The 18,526-nt window shown below is 43.9% G+C and overlaps 1 long non-coding RNA gene across 1 annotated transcript in view; it reads right to left on the bottom strand.

The window, feature by feature from the left end:
• Positions 1-2,984: 2,984 nt before the first annotated feature.
• The window catches only part of LOC137517939 (uncharacterized), a 50,270-nt gene continuing 34,728 nt past the window's right edge, over positions 2,985-18,526 (bottom strand). Inside the window, exons 2-3 of the long non-coding RNA XR_011020716.1 lie at positions 4,976-5,201; positions 2,985-3,230 (exon numbers count right to left, since the gene is read on the bottom strand). This is a non-coding gene — a long non-coding RNA (uncharacterized lncRNA). The remainder of the gene's footprint in view (positions 3,231-4,975; positions 5,202-18,526) is intronic.

The raw sequence follows: 18,526 nt of genomic DNA, 5'->3' as shown, positions 1-18,526 counted from the left end.
TAGTGGCTGCAGCTCTGGCCTAACACTGCTACTCCCTATAGAGCGCTCCCTAGTGGCTGCAGCTCTGGCCTAACACTGCTACTGCCTATAGAGCGCCCTCTAGTGGCTGCAGCTCTGGCCTAACACTGCTACTGCCTATAGAGCGCCCCCTAGTGGCTGCAGCTCTGGCCTAACACTGCTACTGCCTATAGAGCGCCCCCTAGTGGCTGCAGCTCTGGCCTAACATTGCTACTGCCTATAGAGCGCTCCCTAGTGGCTGCAGCTCTAGCCTAACACTGCTACTGCCTATAGAGCGCCCCCTAGTGGCTGCAGCTCCAGCCTAACACTGCTACTGCCTATAGAGCGCCCCCTAGTGGCTGCAGCTCTGACCTAACACTGCTACTGCCTATAGAGCTCCCCCTAGTGGCTGCAGCTCTGGCCTAACACTGCTACTGCCTATAGAGCGCTCCCTAGTGGCTGCAGCTCTGGCCTAACACTGCTACTGCCTATAGAGCGCTCCCTAGTGGCTGCAGCTCTGGCCTAACACTGCTACTGCCTATAGAGCTTCTCCTAGTGGCTGCAGCTCTGGCCTAACACTGCTTCTGCCTATAGAGCGCCCCTAGTGGCTGCAGCTCTGGCCTAACACTGCTACTGCCTATAGAGTGCCCCCTAGTGGCTGCAGCTCTGGCCTAACACTGCTACTGCCTATAGAGCGCCACCTAGTGGCTGCAGCTCTGCCTAACACTGCTACTGCCTATAGAGCGCCCCCTAGTGGCTGCAGCTCTGACCTAACACTGCTACTGCCTATAGAGCTCCCCCTAGTGGCTGCAGCTCTGGCCTAACACTGCTACTGCCTATAGAGCGCTCCCTAGTGGCTGCAGCTCTGGCCTAACACTGCTACTGCCTATAGAGCGCCCCCTAGTGGCTGCAGCTCTGGCCTAACACTGCTACTGCCTATAGAGCACTCCCTAGTGGCTGCAGCTCTGGCCTAACACTGCTACTGCCTATAGAGCGCCCCCTAGTGGCTGCAGCTCTGGCCTAACACTGCTACTGTCTATAGAGCGCCCCCTAGTGGCTGCAGCTCTGGCCTAACACTGCTACTGTCTATAGAGCGCCCCCTAGTGGCTGCAGCTCTGGCCTAACACTGCTATTGCCTATAGAGCGCTCCCTAGTGGCTGCAGCTCTGGCCTAACACTGCTACTGCCTATAGAGCGCCCCCCAGTGGCTGCAGCTCTGGCCTAACACTGCTACTGCCTATAGAGCGCCCCCTAGTGGCTGCAGCTCTGGCCTAACACTGCTACTGCCTATAGAGTGCCCCCTAGTGGCTGCAGCTCTGGCCTAACACTGCTACTGCCTATAGAGCACTCCCTAGTGGCTGCAGCTCTGGCCTAACACTGCTACTGCCTATAGAGCACCCCCTAGTGGCTGCAGCTCCGGCCTAACACTGCTACTGCCTATAAAGCGCCCTCTAGTAGCTGCAGCTCTGGCCTAACACTGCTATTGCCAATAGAGCGCCCCCTAGTGGCTGCAGCTCTGGCCTAACATTGCTACTGCCTATAGAGCGCTCCCTAGAGGCTGCAGCTCTGGCCTAACACTGCTACTGCCTATAGAGCGCTCCCTAGTGGCTGCAGCTCTGGCCTAACACTGCTACTGCCTATAGAGCTTCTCCTAGTGGCTGCAGCTCTGGCCTAACACTGCTTCTGCCTATAGAGCGCCCCTAGTGGCTGCAGCTCTGGCCTAACACTGCTACTGCCTATAGAGTGCCCCCTAGTGGCTGCAGCTCTGGACTAACACTGCTACTGCCTATAGAGCACCCCCTAGTGGCTGCAGCTCTGGACTAACACTGCTACTGCCTATAGAGCGCCCCCTAGTGGCTGCAGCTCTGGCCTAACACTGCTACTGCCTATAGAGCGCCCCCTAGTGGCTGCAGCTCTGGCCTAACATTGCTACTGCCTATAGAGCGCCCCCTAGTGGCTGCAGCTCTGGCCTAACACTGCTATTGCCTATAGAGCGCTCCCTAGTGGCTGCAGCTCTGGCCTAACACTGCTACTGCCTATAGAGCGCCCCCCAGTGGCTGCAGCTCCAGCCTAACACTGCTACTGCCTATAGAGTGCCCCCTAGTGGCTGCAGCTCTGGACTAACACTGCTACTGCCTATAGAGCACCCCCTAGTGGCTGCAGCTCTGGACTAACACTGCTACTGCCTATAGAGCGCCCCCTAGTGGCTGCAGCTCTGGCCTAACACTGCTACTGCCTATAGAGCGCCCCCTAGTGGCTGCAGCTCTGGCCTAACATTGCTACTGCCTATAGAGCGCCCCCTAGAGGCTGCAGCTCTGGTGCTTTGAGTCCACCAGGAGAAAAGCGCGATATAAATGTTCTGTGTTTGTTTGTTTATAGATTGCCCATTAATTTAACCAAATGTGACCAATTTACCACCATATATAGCCATATTTGCAACCCTTGTCCCCCTCAGACATAGAAAGACACAAGTGTTTGCGCTCCAAACCACTGATTTAGCAATATCAGTCTGCCTTAGAACCTTGTAAATAGTGATATATGTTTCACCTTCTGTCCACCAACCCACAGAATGAAAGCTGATCACATGAGAGGAGAATTATGGGTTATCAATGTACCAGGGCCATTGCATGACTTCCACAACACGCATAACCGTATCCTCTCAAAATCTACATCTCTGGTGCTGCAGCAGATCCATCACCCACTGAGTTGCTTTTGATCTAATGGCAAAAAAAACGTCAGTGATTTTCAATAGATTTCAAATAGTTTCCAAGCTGAAATGTAGTGGAAATCTGTGCCTAGTGTGACTCGGGCATCTGACAGAAATCTATCTGAAGGTCTAACCAATGTATGGACACCTTTATTTTATGTATATAATTATTAAATTAATTAAACATAGACTCCAGTTTAAAAAGCATTTATTTATAACAAAACAATTTTTTATTTCACAATTATAAAAATTATCAAAAATTCTAAAAATGAAATGACTGATGTAAAGTGCAATTACCAGTTGTACACAATTTGTATTTGTAAAGTATAAAAAATTATCTAATTACATTAAAGATTCAGCAGCTGATTCACGATACGGTTTGAAACCAACATATATCCCCTCGGGATTGGCAAACGCTTCCCGTATTTTTGTTACTACGCATGGCAGTAATACGACGCCGGTCTCCTCTTCCTAGGTGGCCGTGAACCCTCCCAGTGAAAGCACGATAGCAGGATTTCCTCAGCGTCCTAAAAAATGTATGAAACAAACAAATTGAAAAAAAAAATTACATTAAAAATAACAGAAATTAAACTGGCTATGTATGTCCAGACTGTCAAAAAAATATATATTTCTCTGACCATACAGAGAAGTATTGTATGCACATACACATGTATTAACTGTCATCAACATTTCATCATGTTCAGGGGCGTAAATAGGAATCGCTGGGCCCCCCTGCAGAAATTCCCCTAATCCCCCCTCCTCCTCCCCTCTGCCTCTGAAATCTCTGGCTAGTAATACCTCCCCCTCCTCCTGCCCAGACTAAGCTCCCATGAGCCCTTGCTACTGTCTGAAAATGCCAAGGCTCTATGAAAAGCTGTGGGCAAGGCTTGTTTAGTTTATAGGGAATTAGAGTATTAAAACAAAAACAAAAAAAGTAGTTGGTTTGAGGAATGCCCTATAAACAATAGGAAAGGAACACATTTATGCAATGAGTAAAAGTTCATCTCGGATCCACTATAACAATTGGGGTTTGCTTTTGCCAGGACAGCCATCAGGGGTGGGTGGGAACTAATAACACTAGTGTGAGGGGCCCACCAGGGATACCAGGCTTCCAAAAGAGACCTTAGTGTTAAATAAAATAAAAAATGTTTGTGGCTTACTGCCCAGGTGCTGCCCTGTGAAGCAGATCCTTGTGCGCGCTCACGTGGTCAGGAGGGAAGGAATGCTCTGAGCAGGTGCTATATGTAGTTGTGACGTCACAACGGCGCATTGCACGTGCGCAGAGCACTCAAGGCCATGTGAACGGGTTCAAGAGTACACTTTGATGGTCAGCGCCTGCACAGTAAACTGCGTCCATCCCGACCCTAAAATAAGGGCAGGTTCAGACGGACGTCTGCGTGGCGTCGCATTTTGGGGGGGCGTTGCGGTGGCTGCGTGGTCAGGCTTTCAGTAGCCTTCGCGGTCGCGGTTTTTTCTTCCCCTAGGGGGATATTAGCCATCGCGGTTGGCCGCCACCTGGAAGCTAATGTCGCTTCTAAGGGCAGCTGAAACGCTAGTGAAAATCGGGACCCGAACGCCGCGATTGTGTAACCGCGCAAAAGCTCGGTGTAAACGATCCCATTCACATGAATGGGAGCGTTTACCGCCACGTTCCGAAGGCTTGCGCTAAACGCTCTGCAAGCGTCCGTCTGAACCAGCCTTCAGTTGTGCTGGTCACCAATAACTAAGGGAGGTGAATGTAGGAGAACGGGGGGGGGAGCGGTGGGCATGAGGAGGGCCCACTGAAAATGCATGCTCACCCAATTCTTCATTTTACTTTCCACTACGGTTTGGTTATGAAAGCTATTACTGTCCGGACTCGCTTGTGGTGGATGTGCCCGGGAGAGGGGGTGGAGCAAGACCAATGGTGTTTGATGGGCCCTGGTGGCGGGCCTGTCTGTTGCTGTGTGTGTGCTCAATTTCATTATCCATATTAGGGACCCCTGGGGCTACATATGCTGGGGGGGGGGGGGTTGGTTCTTGACAAATACTATATAGAGAGTGGCAACAGAAAAGGCCTAATTATATTTCAGTAATATATCGTGTCCATTTAAAAAAAAAAATGTTCAATCTTTTTCAAAAAAAGTATAAATAAACTCACTTCTTTTTATCCTTCATATTTTCTCGCAACCATTGCATAGAAATGTAAACATTTGTGCCCAGTCTTTACTGTGTCCCAGCATAGGGAAATAGCTGTGTTCAGTAACACAAGTAACTTGATCCAATATCTCACCTATGCTTGACAATTCCTGACAACAAAATGACTCCATGTCAGTTAACATCGGAATACAATTCCTGCAAGAACACCATTGTGTATTGCCAATACGCTCGCTGTTGTAATCATCGTAGTATTGGTTGCTTCCAGGTTCTCGTAAAGGATTTATCGGAAAGCTATTAGATCTTACGTTCTGTCCATTAATCTCTTTCAATTGGTGCTGCAGTCTTGCGATCTATAAAAACTAAACAAAAATACAAAAAAAAAAATGTATGTACAATTATCATAAGTTACTTCGCATATATTATTAGTAATGAATTTTGAAAATGGCGCATTCACTTAACTTTTTATAAAGCCAGTATTTACATAGCAATAAACGCCCAATCTAGTATGTCATATCAACAGGTTACATAGTTACATAGTTACTTTGGTTGAAAAAAGACATACGTCCATCGAGTTCAACCAGTACAAAGTACAACACCAGCCTGCTCCCTCAAATATCCCTGTTGATCCAGAGGAAGGCACAACACCAGCCTGCTCCCTCACATATCCCTGTTGATCCAGAGGAAGGCGAAAAAAAACTTACAAGGCATGGTCCAATTAGCCCCAAGAGGGAAAAATTCCTTCCCGACTCCAGATGGCAATCAGATAAAATCCCTGGATCAACATAAATTAGGCATAACCTAGTAATTGTAGCCATGGATGTCTTTCAACGCAAGGAAAGCATCTAAGCCCCCTTTAAATGCAGGTATAGAGTTTGCCATAACGACTTCCTGTGGCAATGCGTTTCACATCTTAATCACTCTTACTGTAAAGAACCCTTTCCTAAATAAATGGCTAAAACGTTTTTTCTCCATGCGCAGATCATGTCCTCTAGTCCTTTGAGAAGGCCTAGGGACAAAAAGCTCATCCGCCAAGCTATTATATTGCCCTCTGATGTATTTATACATGTTAATTAGATCTCCTCTAAGGCGTCTTTTCTCTAGACTAAATAAACCTAGTTTATCTAACCTTTCTTGGTAAGCGAGACCTTCCATCCCACGTATCAATTTTGTTGCTCGTCTCACCTGCTCTAAAACGGCAATATCTTTCCTGTAATGTGGTGCCCAGAACTGAATTCCATATTCCAGATGTGGCCTTACTAGAGAGTTAAACAGGGGCAATATTATGCTAGCATCTCGAGTTTTTATTTCCCTTTTAATGCATCCCAAAATTTTGTTAGCTTTAGCTGCAGCGGCTTGGCATTGAGTACGATTATTTAACTTGTTGTCGATGAGTACTCCTAAGTCCTTCTCCAAGTTTGATGTTCCCAACTGTATCCCATTTATTTTGTATGGTGCTAGACCATTGGTACGACCAAAATGCATGACTTTACATTTGTCAACATTGAATTTCATCTGCCATTTATGTGCCCATATAGCCATCCTATCCAGATCCTGTTGCAATATGACACTATCTTCCTGAGAGTTGATGATTCTGCACAATTTTGTATCATCTGCAAAAATAGCAACATTGCTCACTACTGCATCTACTAGGTCATTAATAAATAAATTGAAGAGCACTGGACCCAGTACAGACCCCTGTGGGACCCCACTGCTAACAGTCTCCCATTTTGAGTACGATCCATTGACCACAACGCTTTGTTTTCTGTCCATTAGCCAGTTCCCTATCCATGAACACAGACTCTTCCCCAGTCCTTGCATCCTCAACTTTTGCACCAGACGTTTGTGGGGAACAGTGTCGAAGGCCTTTGCAAAGTCCAAGTATATCACATCTACAGCATTCCCAATATCCATATTAGCATTCACTACCTCATAAAATCTGAGCATGTTAGTCAAACAGGACCTGTCTTTAGTAAACCCATGTTGATGCTGAGAAATAAGATTATTTTATACTATGAAGTCATGTATAGTATCTCTTAGTAACCCCTCAAATAGTTTGCATACAACTGATGTTAAGCTTAAGGCCCATACACACGTCGGATTTCCGCGAACGACGGGTCGTTTGAACGTACCGTCGTTCGCCCGCTAAAACGGGCGTGTGTACAGACTGTCATTCGCTTGATAAGCGTGAGTTTGAGCGATCCGCCCGGCGGATCGCTCAAACTCATGCTTATCAAGCGAACGACAGTCTGTACACACGCCCGATTTAGCGGGCGAACGACGGTACGTTCAAACGACCCGTCGTTCGCGGAAATCCGATGTGTGTATGGGGCTTTACAGGTCTATAATTTCCTGGATCTGATTTTTTGCCCTTCTTAAATAATGGGAAAACGTGGGCTGTACGCCAATCCACTGGGACTCTGCCAGTTGCAGAGTCACAAAAGATAAGATAAAGGGGTTTAGCTATAACTGAACTTAATTCCCTTAGGACCCGAGGATGCATGCCATCCGGGCCAGGTGCCTTGTCTATTTTTAATTTATTTAGTCTTGCCTTCACTTCTTCCTGCGTTAAGTATTTAATATTACAGTTAGAAGATTGAGACTCTTCTGCCTCTGTAATTTGCAACAGTGCTGTTTCCTTTGTGAAGACAGTAGCAAAGAAAGCATTTAATAACTCTGCCTTACCTTGGTCATCCACCATTGAGTTCCCACCCTCATCCTTTAGGAGTCCTATATAGTGTTGGGCGAACATCTAGATGTTCGGGTTCGGGCCGAACAGGCCGAACATGGCCGCGATGTTCGGGTGTTCGAGCCGAACTCCGAACATAATGGAAGTCAATGGGGACCCGAACTTTCGTGCTTTGTAAAGCCTCCTTACATGCTACATACCCCAAATTTACAGGGTATGTGCACCTTGGGAGTGGGTACAAGAGGGAAAAAAATTTAGCAAAAAGAGCTTATAGTTTTTGAGAAAATCGATTTTAAAGTTTCAAAGGGAAAACTGTCTTTTAAATGCGGGAAATGTCTGTTTTCTTTGCACAGGTAACATGCTTTTTGTCGGCATGCAGTCATAAATGTAACAAAGATAAGAGGTTCCATAAACAGGGACCGGCAACGCTAACCCAGCAGCAGCACACGTGATGGAACAGGAGGAGGGCGGCGCAGGAGGAGAAGGCCACACTTTGAGACACAACAACCCAGGCCTTGCATCAGGACAAGAAGCATGCGGATAGCATGCATTTTGCCGCCATGCAGTCATAAATGTAATACAGATAAGAGGTTCCAGGAAAAGGGACCGGTAACGCTAACCCAGCAGCAGCACACGTGATGGAACAGGAGGAGGGCGGCGCAGGAGGAGAAGGCCACGCTTTGAGACACAACAACCCAGGCCTTGCATGAGGACAAGAAGCGTGCGGATAGCAATTTGCATTTTGTCGCCATGCAGTCATAAATGTAATACAGATGAGAGGTTCAATAAACAATAAACAGTAATTGGTGTTGTCCAGAATGCGCACAATGCGTGGGTCGCGTTCAATGCAGTCCTAGGCCGAGGAGGTCATAGCCTAGGGTCACAAAAACCTGTTTATTTGGGCAATTTCAATGGTGGCGAGTCTGACGTACATAAATCACAGCAATGGCCGTTAGCAACGTCTGAATCTCACGAAATGTCTCATGCAGGTAGAAGACATATTGTTAGACTTGGGATCCAAAGATGGGTTCCCTACATCTCTGCAAACCAGAGTTACAGGGCTCCAAAATTGGTAAAATCCCCCATAGGCTTTCATTGGGCCTCCTATTTACAGTTCCAAAATCTCACATCTTTTTAAAGGGCAATTGCTCAGCAGTGGCAAATTTTCTAGCATTGTAGGGACCCTTAGGGGGAACATGACTGGTGAGTTTCGGGCCCCTAGGCCAAAGAGGTCATAGCCTAGGGTCACAAAAACCTGTTTATTTGGGCAATTTCAATGGTAGTTATGCTGACGTACATAAATCTCAGCCATGGCCGTTAGCAACGTCTGAATTTCACGAAATGTCTCATGCAGGTAGAAGACATATTGTTAGACTTGGATTCCAAAGATGGGGTCCCTACATCTCTGCAAACCAGAGTTACAGGGGTCCAAAATTGGTAAAATCCCCCATAGGCTTTCATTGCCTCCCTATTTCACTTTCCAAAATCTCACATCTTTTCAAAGGGCAATTGCTCAGCAGTGGCAAATTTTCTAGCATTGTAGGGACCCTTAGGGGGAACATGACTGGTGAGTTTCGGGCCCCAAGGCCAAAGAGGTCATAGCCTAGGGTCACAAAAACCTGTTTATTTGGGCAATTTCAATGGTAGTTATGCTGACGTACATAAATCTCAGCCATGGCCGTTAGCAACGTCTGAATTTCACGAAATGTCTCATGCAGGTAGAAGACATGTTGTTAGACTTGGGCTCCAAAGATGGGTTCCCTACATCTCTGCAAACCAGAGTTACAGGGCTCCAAAATTGGTAAAATCCCCCATAGGCTTTCATTGCCTCCCTATTTCACTTTCCAAAATCTCACATCTTTTCAAAGGGCAATGGCTCAGCAGTACCAAATTTTCTAGCATTGTAGGGACTCTTAGGGGGATCATGACTGGTGAGTTTTGCCACTGCTGAGCCATTGCCCTTTGAAATGGTGTGAGATTTTGGAACGGTAAATAGTAGGCCCAATAAAAGCCTATGGGGGATTTTACCAATTTTGGAGCCCTGTAACTCTGGTTTGCAGAGATGTAGAGACCCCATCTTTGGAATCCAAGTCTAACAATATGTCTTCTACCTGCATGAGACATTTTGTGAGATTCAGACGTTGCTAACGGCCATTGCTGCGATTTATGGACGTCAGACTCGCCACCATTGAAATAGCCCAAATAAACAGGTTTTTGTGACCCTAGGCTATGACCTCTTTGGCCTAGGGGCCCGAAACTCACCAGTCATGTTCCCCCTAAGGGTCCCTACAATGCTAGAAAATTTGCCACTGCTGAGCAATTGCCCTTTGAAAAGATGTGAGATTTTGGAAAGTGAAATAGGGAGGCAATGAAAGCCTATGGGGGATTTTACCAATTTTGGAGCCCTGTAACTCTGGTTTGCAGAGATGTAGGGACCCCATCTTTGGAATCCAAGTCTAACAATATGTCTTCTACCTGCATGAGACATTTCGTGAAATTCAGACGTTGCTAACGGCCATGGCTGAGATTTATGTACGTCAGCATAACTACCATTGAAATTGCCCAAATAAACAGGTTTTTGTGACCCTAGGCTATGACCTCTTTGGCCTAGGGGCCCGAAACTCACCAGTCATGTTCCCCCTAAGGGTCCCTACAATGCTAGAAAATTTGCCACTGCTGAGCAATTGCCCTTTGAAAAGATGTGAGATTTTGGAACTGTAAATAGGAGGCCCAATGAAAGCCTATGGGGGATTTTACCAAATTTGGAGCCCTGTAACTCTGGTTTGCAGAGATGTAGGGAACCCATCTTTGGAGCCCAAGTCTAACAATATGTCTTCTACCTGCATGAGACATTTCGTGAGATTCAGACGTTACTAACGGCCATTGCTGCGATTTATGTACGTCAGACTCGCCACCATTGAAATTGCCCAAATAAACAGGTTTTTGTGACCCTAGGCTATGACCTCTTCGGCCTAGGACTGCATTGAACGCGACCCACGCATTGTGCGCATTCTGGACAACACCAATTACTGTTTATTGTTTATTGAACCTCTCATCTGTATTACATTTATGACTGCATGGCGACAAAATGCAAATTGCTATCCACACGCTTCTTGTCCTCATGCAAGGCCTGGGTTGTTGTGTCTCAAAGAGTGGCCTTCTCCTCCTGCGCCGCCCTCCTCCTGTTCCATCACGTGTGCTGCTGCTGGGTTAGCATTGCCGGTCCCTTTTCCTGGAACCTCTTATCTGTATTACATTTATGACTGCATGCCGACAAAAAGCATGTTACCTGTGCAAAGAAAACAGACATTTCCCGCATTTAAAAGACAGTTTTCCCTTTGAAACTTTAAAATCGATTTTCTCAAAAACTATAAGCTCTTTTTGCTAAAAAAAATTTCCTCTTGTACCCACTCCCAAGGTGCACATACCCTGTAAATTTGGGGTATGTAGCATGTAAGGAGGCTTTACAAAGCACGAAAGTTCGGGTCCCCATTGACTTCCATTATGTTCGGAGTTCGGCTCGAACACCCGAACATCGCGACCATGTTCGGCCCGAACCCGAACATCTAGATGTTCGCCCAACACTACACGTGACCTGTTCGGCCAATCACAGCGCTAGCCGAACGTTCGGGGAACGTTCGGCCATGCGCTCTTAGTTCGGCCATACGGCCGAACAGTTTGGCCGAACACCATCAGATGTTCGGCCGAACTCGAACATCACCCGAACAGGGTGATGTTCTGCAGAACCCAAACAGTGGCAAACACTGTTCGCCCAACACTAGTCCTATACAGTCAACCTTTCTTTTTTTAGAGTTGATGTACTTGTAAAACTTTTTTGGGTTAGATTTGATATCCCTAGCGATTTGATTTTCAGCTTCGATCTTTGCCAGCCTAATTTCTTTTTTACAATTTTTATTGCACTCCTTAGAATTGCTTAGTGCAGCCTCAGTCCCCTCCTGTTTTAGGACCTTATAGGCATTCCTTTTCCTCTTCATTTTATCCCTAACCTTTCTATTCATCCATAGAGGCCTTTTTTTTATTCCTAGACATTTTGTTTCCATATGGGATATACATACTACAATATTGATTGAGAATAAGTTTAAAAGCTTGCCATTTCCCTTCAGTGTCCTCCCCTTGTAGTACATTATCCCAGTTCACCAAACTTAGTGCCTGCCTAATTTGATTGAACTTTGCTTTTCTAAAATTCATAGTTTTAGTGGTCCCGCCGCCCCGTGGCCTATCAGTCACCAGATCAAACGTTATCATGTTGTGATCACTATTTCCCAAATGTTCTTGAACCTGCACATTTGATACATTATCTGGTTTATTATAAATGATCAGATCCAGTAACGCATTGCCCCTAGTTGGTTCCGTTACCATTTGAGTCAAGTAATTGTCCTGTAGTGCTGCCAGAAATCTGCTGCTTTTACCAGAATGGGTAGCCTCAATACCCCAGTCAATGTCTGGAAAGTTGAAGTCGCCCATAATTATGACCTCATTTTTACTTGCAGCTTTTTCAATCTGCTGTAGTAATCGCAGTTCTGCAGCTTCATTAATAAGAGGTGGTCTGTAGCATACCCCAATAAGCAATTGGCAACTTTTATTTCCACCATGAATATTTACCCAAACGGACTCCACATCTTCGCAATCTTTCTCCATCTCATCGTTGAGGACAGCTGTAAGAGAATTCTTAACAAAGAGACAAACCCCTCCACCTTTTTTCCCTGTTCTATCGCTCCTAAACACATTGTATCCTTTTAAATTAGCTATCCAGTCATGGCTTTCATCCATCCATGTCTCGGTTATTCCCACAATGTCATAGCCTTTGTCATTCAGAATGAACTCTAGTTCGTCTATTTTATTTGCAAGGCTCCGAGCATTGGTTACCATGCACTTTATATTTTTACCACCACATTTACCAATTTTGTTTACATGAAATGGGCTACTTGAATTTTTACCAACCTCCTTAATCTTTACACTGTCCCCACCCCCCTCTCCACCCCCCATAATGTTAGGCTCCCACTGTCTTTTACCTTATCTTGTCTACATATTAAGGCTTGTCCAATCAATACAACTAAACAAAATTGGTTTTATTTTCCATCATGCATACTCTTGTCAACACGTTTTTACAATTGTACATAAAAACAGAATTTGAATTTAGATTTTCAACGTTTCTTGTTGTTAGGCCAGGTAACATGACTGAATATAAATCATGCACTTGCTTCACCAAGACAATATTATCTGCTACTTTATATTGTCTGTATTTTTGGAATTTTCGCAGTTTAAGAGATTTGACAAACAAGTAGGTAGACAGTATAAACAGACAAACCGAGAGACCAATATAGTGTAGTAGGTTTTAGCCCAGGAGGATGGAAATGACAGGTAAGTATTATACTTACAAACACGGGTTACCGCTGAGGCAACCACTGTATAGGCAGGTGGGGAGTATAGACCTGTCCCCACTCAGGATTAAGATGTCGCTCTCTGTGATAGGAGAACGGAGGGTACAACACCCTTCCACCAAGGGTGGTTCACTGGATGAATCGAAATACAGAGGCGCCAGTAGGATAAAAAATACTAAAAGATTTAAAATATCTAGGTGGTGGTGGTGGACCAACCGATCTAAAATAGACACGATGCTGTCGATTGAAGTCAACAAAAATGTATTCACATACTCCAAATAACACTGCAGTGTTATTTGGAGTATGTGAATAAATTATTGTTGACTTCAATCGACAGCATCGTGTCTATTTTAGGTCGGTTGGTCCACCACCACCACCTAGATATTTTAAATCTTTTAGTATTTTTTATCCTACTGGCGCCTCTGTATTTCGATTCATCAAGTAGGTAGACAGACACATAGAACTCGATTCATCATTGTCTTTGCGATAACTTTTTCCAGTTCGTTGAATTACAGAATTCGAAGTTTAGCGATTTCTAGTTGTATTCATCAAGGTTTTTCGGCATTCGGTGTGACTTCGATAACAATGCGGTAACCATTCGGTAACATGTCGATATTTCCATTTTACAGCGGTAATTTAACACAAGGCCATACGATTCCCATGGAACTGTGGGTAAAAGGCAGTCCTTTGAACACCACGTAGCAAGATTCTGAATAGGGCGTAACACCTGGACCAGGATTCTGGAAGTGACTTGGGACAATCCCACAATTTCGCCAGCTGCGGCTTGATAGGAGCCTTTTGTGAAAACATTTAGTGCAGCTAGCAATTTAGTTAACCCTGACACTGCCTGTGTTCTCTTACAAGATGATTCAAGAGAAATACAGATGTCGTGTTATAGCAAATAAATCTATTCTCTTACAAATTTATATGGTTCTAGACCTTATTATTGCCCTTCTGCGCCTTTGAATCACTCTCAGCTGATACATAACCACTTCACATGGCTCCATCTTCTCTGTCAGCAATGATCTGACAGGAATAACGACAGAGCAGTGAAAAGAGATAACTAATCCTAAATGTAACGCTAAACCACGCCCACTTTCATTTTCATCAATTGCACTTTTTGTCCGTTTGATCGCATCACTACCGAATGATTACCGAATGCTCGCTAACAGCTGTAGATAACTTGGATGAATCCTGAAATCAAATTATCGAGTTCAGTATTGTACTGAGCTGTCGGTAATTGATTGGGTAAATCTTGATGAATCGAGGCTGTTATCTTTATATGAAGCAACTATCATTATGGCCTTACTATAGCTGGACTTACGGGGAGATTCAACAAAGAGACCAATCTCTCTCTGATCTAAAATTATTAGAGAGAGATGGATCTGTCCATACGCCGCAGGCCGGCTGTTGAGCTATACCAAGCTGAATTGGATCAGTAATCGGCCTTGTGCGCCCCATCTGCCGCTTTTCCTATGCAATATTTTTACAGAATGTAAAGCGTTCCCACAGTCCATAATGTAACATTTTGCTCACGGTGCCCAGTGTACATAATTCATTACCTGTAGGTAGCGTGCATTTGTCCTTCTGCTGCTTGCTGAGCTCTCTGCATACACGCTTTCCCCAAGTAGTTTCCAAGCAAGTGTGTGCCTGTGCGAGGTCACAGGTATACCATTACTAGGAAACAGGTCCAAGAGCAGCGGAGGGACTAGTGCACGCCGCAGACAGGTAATGTATACTTTGGGGGGGGACATCACCAGGTGGATTGTCCCGTAATTGCACACAGTTCCCGCTACGCACCGAGTCCATCAAGTCGGTGTAATATCTTGCAGAATGATCAATCGATAATCCAAACAATGTTCGTCAAAAAATTGTTCACATTGTTGGTCGTACATGCACTTGTCGCCACAACGATTTTCATCAAATACAATTAGAATAATGAAATCGGATGTACAATCAAACACCGGGTCGACTGATGTATACTCACCTGTATACTACGTGACATGGTAAAATTAACAAACCACAATTGCATGTTTTTGTGCACCCTTGGGATTCTTTATCACATTATCATAACCACGCCACTGATTTGCAGATTTGTTCTCACTTTTATTGATGTACAAATAACATGCACTAACATCTCCTGCAGCACATTACAGAGTACATAGTCATGTCACTGACTGCCCTCAGAGGAGCTCACACTCTAATCCTACCATAGTCATAGTCTAATGTCCTACCATATTATTATTATGTATTTATATAGCACTGACGTCTTCTGCAGCACATTACAGAGCACATAGTCATGTCACTGACTGTCCTCAGAGGAGCTCACACTCTAATCCTACCATAGTCATAGTCTAATATCCTACCATATTATTATTATGTATTTATATAGCACTAACATCTCCTGCAGCACATTACAGAGTACATAGTCATGTCACTGACTGCCCTCAGAGGAGCTCACACTCTAATCCTACCATAGTCATAGTCTAATGTCCTACCATATTATTATTATGTATTTATATAGCACTGACATCTTCTGCAGCACATTACAGAGTACATAGTCATGTCACTGACTGCCCTCAGAGGAGCTCACACTCTAATCCTACCATAGTCATAGTCTAATGTCCTACCATATTATTATGTATTTATATATCACTGACATCTCCTGCAGCACATTACAGAGTACATAGTCATGTCACTGACTGTCCTCAGAGGAGCTCACACTCTAATCCTACCATAGTCATAGTCTAATGTCCTATCATATTATTATTATGTATTTATATAGCACTGACATCTCCTGCAGCACATTATAGAGTACATAGTCATGTCACTGGCTGTCCTCAGAGGAGCTCACAATCTAATCCTACCATAGTCATAGTCTAATGTCCTACCATATTATTATTATGTATTTATATAGCACTGACATCTCCTGCAGCACATTACAGAGTACATAGTCATGTCACTGACTGTCCTCAGAGGAGCTTACAATCTAATCCTACCATAGTCATAGCCTAATGTCCTACCATATTGTTATTATGTATTTATATAGCACTGACATCTCCTGCAGCACATTACAGAGTACATAGTAATGTCACTGACTGTCCTCAGAGGAGCTCACAATCTAATCCTACCATATTAATAGTGTAATGTCCTCCCATATTATTATTATTATGTATTTATATAGCACTGACATCTCCTGCAGCACATTACAGAGTACATAGTCATGTCACTGACTGTCCTCAGAGGGGCTCACACTCTATTCCTACCATAGTCATAGTCTAATGTCCTACCATATTATTATTATGTATTTATATAGCACTGACATCTCCTGCAGCACATTACAGAGTACATAGTCATGTCACTGACTGTCCTCAGAGGAGCTCACAATCTAATCCTACCATAGTCATAGTGTAATGTCCTCCCATATTATTATTATTATGTATTTATATAGCACTGACATCTCCTGCAGCACATTACAGAGTACATAGTCATGTCACTGACTGTCCTCAGAGGAGCTCACACTCTAATCCTACCATAGTCATAGTGTAATGTCCTACCATATTATTATTATGTAATTATATAGCACTGACATCTCCTGCAGCACTTTACAGAGTACATAGCCATGTCACTGACTGTCCCCAGAGGAGCTCACACTCTAATCCTACCATAGTCATAGTCTAATGTCCTACCATATTATTATTATGTATTTATATAGCACTGACATCTTCTGCAGCACATTACAAAGTACATAGTCATGTCACTGACTATCCTCAGAGGAGCTCACACTCTATTCCTACCATAGTCATAGTCTAATGTCCTACCATATTATTATTATTATGTATTTATATAGCACTGACATCTTCTGCAGCACATTACAGAGTACATAGTCATGTCACTGACTGTCCTCAGAGGAGCTCACACTCTATTCCTACCATAGTCATAGTCTAATGTCCTACCATATTATTATTATGTATTTATATAGCACTGACATCTTCTGCAGCACATTACAGAGTACATAGTCATGTCACTGACTGTCCTCAGAGGAGCTCACAATCTAATCCCTACCATAGTCATAGTCTAATGTCCTACCATATTATTATTATGTATTTATATAGCACTGACATCTCCTGCAGCACATTACAGAGTACATAGTCATGTCACTGACTGTCCTCAGAGGGGCTCACATTCTAATCCTACCATAGTCATAGTCTAATGTCCTACCATATTATTATTATGTATTTATATAGCACTGACATCTCCTGCAGCACTGTACAGAGTACATAGTCATGTCACTGACTGTCCTCAGAGGAGCTCACACTCTAATCCTACCATAGTCATAGTCTAATGTCCTACCATATTATTATTATGTATTTATATAGCACTGACGTCTTCTGCAGCACATTACAGAGCACATAGTCATGTCACTGACTGTCCTCAGAGGAGCTCACACTCTAATCCCTACCATAGTCATAGTCTAATGTCCTACCATATTATTATTATGTATTTATATAGCACTGACATCTTCTGTAGCACTTTACAGAGTACATAGTCATGTCACTGACTGTCCTCAGAGGAGCTCACACTCTAATCCTACCATAGTCATAATGTAATGTCCTACCATATTATTATTATTATGTATTTATATAGCACTGACATCTCCTGCAGCACATTACAGAGTACATAGTCATGTCACTGACTGTCCTCAGAGGAGCTCACACTCTAATCCTACCATAGTCATAGCCTAATGTCCTACCATATTATTATTATGTATTTATATAGCACTGACATCTCCTGCAGCACATTACAGAGTACATAGTCATGTCACTGACTGTCCCCAGAGGAGCTCACACTCTAATCCTACCATAGTCATAGTCTAATGTCCTACCATATTATTATTATGTATTTATATAGCACTGACATCTTCTGCAGCACATTACAAAGTACATAGTCATGTCACTGACTATCCTCAGAGGAGCTCACACTCTATTCCTACCATAGTCATAGTCTAATGTCCTACCATATTATTATTATTATGTATTTATATAGCACTGACATCTTCTGCAGCACATTACAGAGTACATAGTCATGTCACTGACTGTCCTCAGAGGAGCTCACACTCTATTCCTACCATAGTCATAGTCTAATGTCCTACCATATTATTATTATGTATTTATATAGCACTGACATCTTCTGCAGCACATTACAGAGTACATAGTCATGTCACTGACTGTCCTCAGAGGAGCTCACAATCTAATCCCTACCATAGTCATAGTCTAATGTCCTACCATATTATTATTATGTATTTATATAGCACTGACATCTCCTGCAGCACATTACAGAGTACATAGTCATGTCACTGACTGTCCTCAGAGGGGCTCACATTCTAATCCTACCATAGTCATAGTCTAATGTCCTACCATATTATTATTATGTATTTATATAGCACTGACATCTCCTGCAGCACTGTACAGAGTACATAGTCATGTCACTGACTGTCCTCAGAGGAGCTCACACTCTAATCCTACCATAGTCATAGTCTAATGTCCTACCATATTATTATTATGTATTTATATAGCACTGACGTCTTCTGCAGCAC

This window comes from Hyperolius riggenbachi, chromosome 5 (assembly GCF_040937935.1).
Source record: "Hyperolius riggenbachi isolate aHypRig1 chromosome 5, aHypRig1.pri, whole genome shotgun sequence".
In the NCBI taxonomy this organism is placed as follows: Eukaryota; Metazoa; Chordata; class Amphibia; order Anura; family Hyperoliidae; genus Hyperolius; species Hyperolius riggenbachi.
The sequence above is the reverse complement of the archived record's forward strand: the minus strand, read 5'-3'. Positions and strand labels throughout refer to the sequence as shown.